Source organism: Salmo salar, unplaced genomic scaffold (genome assembly GCF_905237065.1).
Source record: "Salmo salar unplaced genomic scaffold, Ssal_v3.1, whole genome shotgun sequence".
NCBI classification, from domain to species: Eukaryota; Metazoa; Chordata; class Actinopteri; order Salmoniformes; family Salmonidae; genus Salmo; species Salmo salar.
The window spans coordinates 288,622-300,762 of NW_025549118.1; positions in this window are offsets into that span (position 1 = coordinate 288,622).

Sequence of the window (12,141 nt, forward strand, 5' to 3'; positions counted from 1 at the left end):
ATCCATTAGTTACATAGAAAGAGATTGAGAAGTTCGCCCAGAAGAGTGTGATGGTAGGAAGTCTTCTATCAAGGTAAGGAGCACTGACACAAGGTTAGGGGCACTGACACAAGATTAGGGGCACTGACACAAGGTTAGGGGCACTGAGACGAGGTAAGGGGCACTGACACAAGGTTAGGGGCACTGAGACGAGGTAAGGGGCACTGACACAAGGTAGGGGGAAAAGCTAAGAGGGAAAGTTAGTCACCGAGAGAGATCAATGTCTGTGACTCTCGAGCATTATGGGATTCTCTCCTCAGCTGGAGTGGTTCTAGTGTGTGTGTGTGTGTGTGTGTGTGTGTGTGTGTGTGTGTGTGTGTGTGTGTGTGTGTGTGTGTGTGTGTGTGTGTGTGTGTGTGTGTGTGTGTGTGTGTGTGTGTGTGTGTGTGTCTAACTACAGTGTTTAGTTAATCTGTTTCACAGCTAGAGAATGAGACAGCGTTAAGTCGTGAGCTACACTCATTCTGGACTCTGTGTCACAGCCTACCTTCCAGATGACATCCTCTTCACTATATAGTACAGTAACCTGACCAGGGCCTATAGAGATGGCATCCTCTTCCCTATATAGTACAGTAACCTGACCAGGGCCTATAGAGATGGCATCCTCTTCCCTATATAGTACAGTAACCTGACCAGGGTCTATAGAGATGGCATCCTCTTCCCTATATAGTACAGTATGCCTGACCAGGGCCTATAGAGATGGCATCCTCTTCCCTATATAGTACAGTATGTCTGACCAGGGCCTATAGAGATGGCATCCTCTTCCCTATATAGTACAGTAACCTGACCAGGGTCTATAGAGATGGCATCCTCTTCCCTATATAGTACAGTAACCTGACCAGGGCCTATAGAGATGGCATCCTCTTCCCTATATAGTACAGTAACCTGACCAGGGCCTATAGAGATGGCATCCTCTTCCCTATATAGTACAGTATGCCTGACCAGGGCCTATAGAGATGGCATCCTCTTCCCTATATAGTACAGTAACCTGACCAGGGCCTATAGAGATGGCATCCTCTTCCCTATATAGTACAGTAACCTGACCAGGGCCTATAGAGATGGCATCCTCTTCCCTATATAGTACAGTAACCTGACCAGGGCCTATAGAGATGGCATCCTCTTCCCTATATAGTACAGTAACCTGACCAGGGTCTATAGAGATGGCATCCTCTTCCCTATATAGTACAGTAACCTGACCAGGGTCTATAGAGATGGCATCCTCTTCCCTATATAGTACAGTAACCTGACCAGGGTCTATAGAGATGGCATCCTCTTCCCTATATAGTACAGTAACCTGACCAGGGCCTATAGAGATGGCATCCTCTTCCCTATATAGTACAGTAACCTGACCAGGGCCTATAGAGATGACATCCTCTTCCCTATATAGTACAGTAACCTGACCAGGGCCTATAGAGATGGCATCCTCTTCCCTATATAGTACAGTAACCTGACCAGGGCCTATAGAGATGGCATCCTCTTCCCTATATAGTACAGTAACCTGTCCAGGGCCTATAGAGATGGCATCCTCTTCCCTATATAGTACAGTAACCTGACCAGGGCCTATAGAGATGACATCCTCTTCCCTATATAGTACAGTAACCTGACCAGGGCCTATAGAGATGGCATCCTCTTCCCTATATAGTACAGTAACCTGACCAGGGCCTATAGAGATGGCATCCTCTTCCCTATATAGTACAGTAACCTGACCAGGGCCTATAGAGATGGCATCCTCTTCCCTATATAGTACAGTAACCTGTCCAGGGCCTATAGAGATGGCATCCTCTTCCCTATATAGTACAGTAACCTGACCAGGGCCTATAGAGATGGCATCCTCTTCCCTATATAGTACAGTAACCTGACCAGGGTCTATAGAGATGGCATCCTCTTCCCTATATAGTACAGTAACCTGACCAGGGTCTATAGAGATGGCATCCTCTTCCCTATATAGTACAGTAACCTGACCAGGGTCTATAGAGATGGCATCCTCTTCCCTATATAGTACAGTAACCTGACCAGGGCCTATAGAGATGGCATCCTCTTCCCTATATAGTACAGTAACCTGACCAGGGCCTATAGAGATGGCATCCTCTTCCCTATATAGTACAGTAACCTGTCCAGGGCCTATAGAGATGGCATCCTCTTCCCTATATAGTACAGTAACCTGACCAGGGCCTATAGAGATGGCATCCTCTTCCCTATATAGTACAGTAACCTGACCAGGGTCTATAGAGATGGCATCCTCTTCCCTATATAGTACAGTAACCTGACCAGGGTCTATAGAGATGGCATCCTCTTCCCTATATAGTACAGTATGTCTGACCAGGGCCTATAGAGATGGCATCCTCTTCCCTATATAGTACAGTAACCTGACCAGGGTCTATAGAGATGGCATCCTCTTCCCTATATAGTACAGTAACCTGACCAGGGCCTATAGAGATGGCATCCTCTTCCCTATATAGTACAGTAACCTGACCAGGGCCTATAGAGATGACATCCTCTTCCCTATATAGTACAGTAACCTGACCAGGGCCTATAGAGATGGCATCCCCTTCCCTATATAGTACAGTAACCTGACCAGGGCCTATAGAGATGGCATCCTCTTCCCTATATAGTACAGTAACCTGACCAGGGCCTATAGAGATGGCATCCTCTTCCCTATATAGTACAGTAACCTGACCAGGGCCTATAGAGATGGCATCCTCTTCCCTATATAGTACAGTAACCTGACCAGGGCCTATAGAGATGGCATCCTCTTCCCTATATAGTACAGTAACCTGACCAGGGTCTATAGAGATGGCATCCTCTTCCCTATATAGTACAGTAACCTGACCAGGGCCTATAGAGATGGCATCCTCTTCCCTATATAGTACAGTAACCTGACCAGGGTCTATAGAGATGGCATCCTCTTCCCTATATAGTACAGTAACCTGTCCAGGGCCTATAGAGATGGCATCCTCTTCCCTATATAGTACAGTAACCTGACCAGGGTCTATAGAGATGGCATCCTCTTCCCTATATAGTACAGTAACCTGACCAGGGCCTATAGAGATGGCATCCTCTTCCCTATATAGTACAGTATGCCTGACCAGGGCCTATAGAGATGGCATCCTCTTCCCTATATAGTACAGTATGTCTTACCAGGGCCTATAGAGATGGCATCCTCTTCCCTATATAGTACAGTAACCTGACCAGGGCCTATAGAGATGGCATCCTCTTCCCTATATAGTACAGTAACCTGACCAGGGTCTATAGAGATGGCATCCTCTTCCCTATATAGTACAGTAACCTGACCAGGGTCTATAGAGATGGCATCCTCTTCCCTATATAGTACAGTAACCTGACCAGGGCCTATAGAGATGGCATCCTCTTCCCTATATAGTACAGTAACCTGACCAGGGCCTATAGAGATGGCATCCTCTTCCCTATATAGTACAGTAACCTGACCAGGGCCTATAGAGATGGCATCCTCTTCCCTATATAGTACAGTATGCCTGACCAGGGCCTATAGAGATGGCATCCTCTTCCCTATATAGTACAATAACCTGACCAGGGTCTATAGAGATGGCATCCTCTTCCCTATATAGTACAGTAACCTGACCAGGGCCTATAGAGATGGCATCCTCTTCCCTATATAGTACAGTATGCCTGACCAGGGCCTATAGAGATGGCATCCTCTTCCCTATATAGTACAGTATGTCTGACCAGGGCCTATAGAGATGGCATCCTCTTCCCTATATAGTACAGTAACCTGACCAGGGTCTATAGAGATGGCATCCTCTTCCCTATATAGTACAGTAACCTGACCAGGGCCTATAGAGATGGCATCCTCTTCCCTATATAGTACAGTATGTCTGACCAGGGCCTATAGAGATGGCATCCTCTTCCCTATATAGTACAGTATGCCTGACCAGGGCCTATAGAGATGGCATCCTCTTCCCTATATAGTACAGTAACCTGACCAGGGCCTATAGAGATGGCATCCTCTTCCCTATATAGTACAGTAACCTGACCAGGGCCTATAGAGATGGCATCCTCTTCCCTATATAGTACAGTAACCTGACCAGGGCCTATAGAGATGGCATCCTCTTCCCTATATAGTACAGTAACCTGACCAGGGTCTATAGAGATGGCATCCTCTTCCCTATATAGTACAGTAACCTGACCAGGGCCTATAGAGATGGCATCCTCTTCCCTATATAGTACAGTAACCTGACCAGGGCCTATAGAGATGGCATCCTCTTCCCTATATAGTACAGTAACCTGACCAGGGCCTATAGAGATGGCATCCTCTTCCCTATATAGTACAGTAACCTGACCAGGGCCTATAGAGATGGCATCCTCTTCCCTATATAGTACAGTAACCTGACCAGGGCCTATAGAGATGGCATCCTCTTCCCTATATAGTACAGTAACCTGACCAGGGCCTATAGAGATGGCATCCTCTTCCCTATATAGTACAGTAACCTGACCAGGGCCTATAGAGATGGCATCCTCTTCCCTATATAGTACAGTATGCCTGACCAGGGTCTATAGAGATGGCATCCTCTTCCCTATATAGTACAGTAACCTGACCAGGGCCTATAGAGATGGCATCCTCTTCCCTATATAGTACAGTAACCTGACCAGGGCCTATAGAGATGGCATCCTCTTCCCTATATAGTACAGTAGCCTGACCAGGGCCTATAGAGATGGCATCCTCTTCCCTATATAGTACAGTAACCTGACCAGGGCCTATAGAGATGGCATCCTCTTCCCTATATAGTACAGTAACCTGACCAGGGCCTATAGAGATGGCATCCTCTTCCCTATATAGTACAGTAGCCTGACCAGGGCCTATAGAGATGGCATCCTCTTCCCTATATAGTACAGTATGCCTGACCAGGGCCTATAGAGATGGCATCCTCTTCCCTATATAGTACAGTAACCTGACCAGGGCCTATAGAGATGGCATCCTCTTCCCTATATAGTACAGTAACCTGACCAGGGCCTATAGAGATGGCATCCTCTTCCCTATATAGTACAGTAACCTGACCAGGGCCTATAGAGATGGCATCCTCTTCCCTATATAGTACAGTAACCTGACCAGGGCCTATAGAGATGGCATCCTCTTCCCTATATAGTACAGTAACCTGACCAGGGCCTATAGAGATGGCATCCTCTTCCCTATATAGTACAGTAACCTGACCAGGGCCTATAGAGATGGCATCCTCTTCCCTATATAGTACAGTAACCTGACCAGGGCCTATAGAGATGGCATCCTCTTCCCTATATAGTACAGTAACCTGACCAGGGCCTATAGAGATGGCATCCTCTTCCCTATATAGTACAGTAACCTGACCAGGGCCTATAGAGATGGCATCCTCTTCCCTATATAGTACAGTAACCTGACCAGGGCCTATAGAGATGGCATCCTCTTCCCTATATAGTACAGTATGCCTGACCAGGGCCTATAGAGATGGCATCCTCTTCCCTATATAGTACAGTAACCTGACCAGGGCCTATAGAGATGGCATCCTCTTCCCTATATAGTACAGTAACCTGTCCAGGGCCTATAGAGATGGCATCCTCTTCCCTATATAGTACAGTAACCTGACCAGGGCCTATAGAGATGGCATCCTCTTCCCTATATAGTACAGTAACCTGACCAGGGCCTATAGAGATGGCATCCTCTTCCCTATATAGTACAGTAACCTGACCAGGGCCTATAGAGATGGCATCCTCTTCCCTATATAGTACAGTATGTCTGACCAGGGCCTATAGAGATGGCATCCTCTTCCCTATATAGTACAGTAACCTGACCAGGGCCTATAGAGATGGCATCCTCTTCCCTATATAGTACAGTAACCTGACCAGGGTCTATAGAGATGGCATCCTCTTCCCTATATAGTACAGTAACCTGACCAGGGCCTATAGAGATGGCATCCTCTTCCCTATATAGTACAGTAACCTGACCAGGGCCTATAGAGATGGCATCCTCTTCCCTATATAGTACAGTAACCTGACCAGGGCCTATAGAGATGGCATCCTCTTCCCTATATAGTACAGTATGCCTGACCAGGGCCTATAGAGATGGCATCCTCTTCCCTATATAGTACAGTAACCTGACCAGGGCCTATAGAGATGGCATCCTCTTCCCTATATAGTACAGTAACCTGACCAGGGCCTATAGAGATGGCATCCTCTTCCCTATATAGTACAGTATGCCTGACCAGGGCCTATAGAGATGGCATCCTCTTCCCTATATAGTACAGTATGCCTGACCAGGGCCTATAGAGATGGCATCCTCTTCCCTATATAGTACAGTAACCTGACCAGGGCCTATAGAGATGGCATCCTCTTCCCTATATAGTACAGTAACCTGACCAGGGCCTATAGAGATGGCATCCTCTTCCCTATATAGTACAGTAACCTGACCAGGTCCTATAGAGATGGCATCCTCTTCCCTATATAGTACAGGATACCTGACCAGGGCCTATAGAGATGGCATCCTCTTCCCTATATAGTACAGTAACCTGACCAGGGCCTATAGAGATGGCATCCTCTTCCCTATATAGTACAGTAACCTGACCAGGGCCTATAGAGATGGCATCCTCTTCCCTATATAGTACAGTAACCTGACCAGGGCCTATAGAGATGGCATCCTCTTCCCTATATAGTACAGTAACCTGACCAGGGCCTATAGAGATGGCATCCTCTTCCCTATATAGTACAGTAACCTGACCAGGGCCTATAGAGATGGCATCCTCTTCCCTATATAGTACAGTAACCTGACCAGGGCCTATAGAGATGGCATCCTCTTCCCTATATAGTACAGTAACCTGTCCAGGGCCTATAGAGATGGCATCCTCTTCCCTATATAGTACAGTAACCTGACCAGGGCCTATAGAGATGGCATCCTCTTCCCTATATAGTACAGTAACCTGACCAGGGCCTATAGAGATGGCATCCTCTTCCCTATATAGTACAGTAACCTGACCAGGGCCTATAGAGATGGCATCCTCTTCCCTATATAGTACAGTAACCTGTCCAGGGCCTATAGAGATGGCATCCTCTTCCCTATATAGTACAGTAACCTGACCAGGGCCTATAGAGATGGCATCCTCTTCCCTATATAGTACAGTAACCTGACCAGGGCCTATAGAGATGGCATCCTCTTCCCTATATAGTACAGTAGCCTGACCAGGGCCTATAGAGATGGCATCCTCTTCCCTATATAGTACAGTAACCTGACCAGGGCCTATAGAGATGGCATCCTCTTCCCTATATAGTACAGTAACCTGACCAGGGCCTATAGAGATGACATCCTCTTCCCTATATAGTACAGTAACCTGACCAGGGCCTATAGAGATGGCATCCTCTTCCCTATATAGTACAGTAACCTGACCAGGGCCTATAGAGATGGCATCCTCTTCCCTATATAGTACAGTAACCTGACCAGGGCCTATAGAGATGGCATCCTCTTCCCTATATAGTACAGTAACCTGACCAGGGCCTATAGAGATGGCATCCTCTTCCCTATATAGTACAGTAACCTGACCAGGGCCTATAGAGATGGCATCCTCTTCCCTATATAGTACAGTAACCTGACCAGGGCCTATAGAGATGGCATCCTCTTCCCTATATAGTACAGTAACCTGACCAGGGCCTATAGAGATGGCATCCTCTTCCCTATATAGTACAGTAACCTGACCAGGGCCTATAGAGATGGCATCCTCTTCCCTATATAGTACAGTAACCTGACCAGGGCCTATAGAGATGGCATCCTCTTCCCTATATAGTACAGTAACCTGACCAGGGCCTATAGAGATGGCATCCTCTTCCCTATATAGTACAGTAACCTGACCAGGGTCTATAGAGATGGCATCCTCTTCCCTATATAGTACAGTAACCTGACCAGGGCCTATAGAGATGGCATCCTCTTCCCTATATAGTACAGTAACCTGACCAGGGCCTATAGAGATGGCATCCTCTTCCCTATATAGTACAGTAACCTGACCAGGGCCTATAGAGATGGCATCCTCTTCCCTATATAGTACAGTAACCTGACCAGGGCCTATAGAGATGGCATCCTCTTCCCTATATAGTACAGTAACCTGACCAGGGCCTATAGAGATGGCATCCTCTTCCCTATATAGTACAGTAACCTGACCAGGGCCTATAGAGATGGCATCCTCTTCCCTATATAGTACAGTAACCTGACCAGGGCCTATAGAGATGGCATCCTCTTCCCTATATAGTACAGTAACCTGACCAGGGCCTATAGAGATGGCATCCTCTTCCCTATATAGTACAGTAACCTGACCAGGGCCTATAGAGATGGCATCCTCTTCCCTATATAGTACAGTAACCTGACCAGGGCCTATAGAGATGGCATCCTCTTCCCTATATAGTACAGTAACCTGACCAGGGCCTATAGAGATGGCATCCTCTTCCCTATATAGTACAGTAACCTGACCAGGGCCTATAGAGATGGCATCCTCTTCCCTATATAGTACAGTAACCTGACCAGGGCCTATAGAGATGGCATCCTCTTCCCTATATAGTACAGTAACCTGACCAGGGCCTATAGAGATGGCATCCTCTTCCCTATATAGTACAGTAACCTGACCAGGGCCTATAGAGATGGCATCCTCTTCCCTATATAGTACAGTAACCTGACCAGGGCCTATAGAGATGGCATCCTCTTCCCTATATAGTACAGTAACCTGACCAGGGCCTATAGAGATGGCATCCTCTTCCCTATATAGTACAGTAACCTGACCAGGGCCTATAGAGATGGCATCCTCTTCCCTATATAGTACAGTAACCTGACCAGGGCCTATAGAGATGGCATCCTCTTCCCTATATAGTACAGTAACCTGACCAGGGCCTATAGAGATGGCATCCTCTTCCCTATATAGTACAGTAACCTGACCAGGGTCTATAGAGATGGCATCCTCTTCCCTATATAGTACAGTAACCTGACCAGGGCCTATAGAGATGGCATCCTCTTCCCTATATAGTACAGTAACCTGACCAGGGCCTATAGAGATGGCATCCTCTTCCCTATATAGTACAGTAACCTGACCAGGGCCTATAGAGATGGCATCCTCTTCCCTATATAGTACAGTAACCTGACCAGGGCCTATAGAGATGGCATCCTCTTCCCTATATAGTACAGTAACCTGACCAGGGCCTATAGAGATGGCATCCTCTTCCCTATATAGTACAGTAACCTGACCAGGGCCTATAGAGATGGCATCCTCTTCCCTATATAGTACAGTAACCTGACCAGGGCCTATAGAGATGGCATCCTCTTCCCTATATAGTACAGTAACCTGACCAGGGCCTATAGAGATGGCATCCTCTTCCCTATATAGTACAGTAACCTGTCCAGGGCCTATAGAGATGGCATCCTCTTCCCTATATAGTACAGTAACCTGACCAGGGTCTATAGAGATGGCATCCTCTTCCCTATATAGTACAGTAACCTGACCAGGGCCTATAGAGATGGCATCCTCTTCCCTATATAGTACAGTAACCTGACCAGGGCCTATAGAGATGGCATCCTCTTCCCTATATAGTACAGTAACCTGACCAGGGCCTATAGAGATGGCATCCTCTTCCCTATATAGTACAGTAACCTGACCAGGGCCTATAGAGATGGCATCCTCTTCCCTATATAGTACAGTAACCTGACCAGGGCCTATAGAGATGGCATCCTCTTCCCTATATAGTACAGTAACCTGTCCAGGGCCTATAGAGATGGCATCCTCTTCCCTATATAGTACAGTAACCTGACCAGGGCCTATAGAGATGGCATCCTCTTCCCTATATAGTACAGTAACCTGACCAGGGCCTATAGAGATGGCATCCTCTTCCCTATATAGTACAGTAACCTGACCAGGGCCTATAGAGATGGCATCCTCTTCCCTATATAGTACAGTAGCCTGACCAGGGCCTATAGAGATGGCATCCTCTTCCCTATATAGTACAGTAACCTGACCAGGGCCTATAGAGATGGCATCCTCTTCCCTATATAGTACAGTAACCTGACCAGGGCCTATAGAGATGGCATCCTCTTCCCTATATAGTACAGTAACCTGACCAGGGCCTATAGAGATGGCATCCTCTTCCCTATATAGTACAGTAACCTGACCAGGGCCTATAGAGATGGCATCCTCTTCCCTATATAGTACAGTAACCTGACCAGGGCCTATAGAGATGGCATCCTCTTCCCTATATAGTACAGTAACCTGACCAGGGCCTATAGAGATGGCATCCTCTTCCCTATATAGTACAGTAACCTGACCAGGGCCTATAGAGATGGCATCCTCTTCCCTATATAGTACAGTAACCTGACCAGGGTCTATAGAGATGGCATCCTCTTCCCTATATAGTACAGTAACCTGACCAGGGCCTATAGAGATGGCATCCTCTTCCCTATATAGTACAGTAACCTGACCAGGGCCTATAGAGATGGCATCCTCTTCCCTATATAGTACAGTAACCTGACCAGGGCCTATAGAGATGGCATCCTCTTCCCTATATAGTACAGTAACCTGACCAGGGCCTATAGAGATGGCATCCTCTTCCCTATATAGTACAGTATGCCTGACCAGGGCCTATAGAGATGGCATCCTCTTCCCTATATAGTACAGTATACCTGACCAGGGCCTATAGAGATGGCATCCTCTTCCCTATATAGTACAGTAACCTGACCAGGGTCTATAGAGATGGCATCCTCTTCCCTATATAGTACAGTAACCTGACCAGGGCCTATAGAGATGGCATCCTCTTCCCTATATAGTACAGTAACCTGACCAGGGCCTATAGAGATGGCATCCTCTTCCCTATATAGTACAGTAACCTGACCAGGGCCTATAGAGATGGCATCCTCTTCCCTATATAGTACAGTAACCTGACCAGGGCCTATAGAGATGGCATCCTCTTCCCTATATAGTACAGTAGCCTGACCAGGGCCTATAGAGATGGCATCCTCTTCCCTATATAGTACAGTATGCCTGACCAGGGCCTATAGAGATGGCATCCTCTTCCCTATATAGTACAGTAACCTGACCAGGGCCTATAGAGATGGCATCCTCTTCCCTATATAGTACAGTAGCCTGACCAGGGCCTATAGAGATGGCATCCTCTTCCCTATATAGTACAGTAACCTGACCAGGGCCTATAGAGATGGCATCCTCTTCCCTATATAGTACAGTAGCCTGACCAGGGCCTATAGAGATGGCATCCTCTTCCCTATATAGTACAGTAACCTGACCAGGGCCTATAGAGATGGCATCCTCTTCCCTATATAGTACAGTAACCTGACCAGGGCCTATAGAGATGGCATCCTCTTCCCTATATAGTACAGTAACCTGACCAGGGCCTATAGAGATGGCATCCTCTTCCCTATATAGTACAGTAACCTGACCAGGGCCTATAGAGATGGCATCCTCTTCCCTATATAGTACAGTAACCTGACCAGGGCCTATAGAGATGGCATCCTCTTCCCTATATAGTACAGTAACCTGACCAGGGCCTATAGAGATGGCATCCTCTTCCCTATATAGTACAGTAACCTGACCAGGGCCTATAGAGATGGCATCCTCTTCCCTATATAGTACAGTAACCTGACCAGGGTCTATAGAGATGGCATCCTCTTCCCTATATAGTACAGTAACCTGACCAGGGCCTATAGAGATGGCATCCTCTTCCCTATATAGTACAGTAACCTGTCCAGGGCCTATAGAGATGGCATCCTCTTCCCTATATAGTACAGTATGCCTGACCAGGGCCTATAGAGATGGCATCCTCTTCCCTATATAGTACAGTAACCTGACCAGGGCCTATAGAGATGGCATCCTCTTCCCTATATAGTACAGTAACCTGACCAGGGCCTATAGAGATGGCATCCTCTTCCCTATATAGTACAGTAACCTGTCCAGGGCCTATAGAGATGGCATCCTCTTCCCTATATAGTACAGTAACCTGACCAGGGCCTATAGAGATGGCATCCTCTTCCCTATATAGTACAGTAACCTGACCAGGGCCTATAGAGATGGCATCCTCTTCCCTATATAGTACAGTAACCTGACCAGGGCCTATAGAGATGGCATC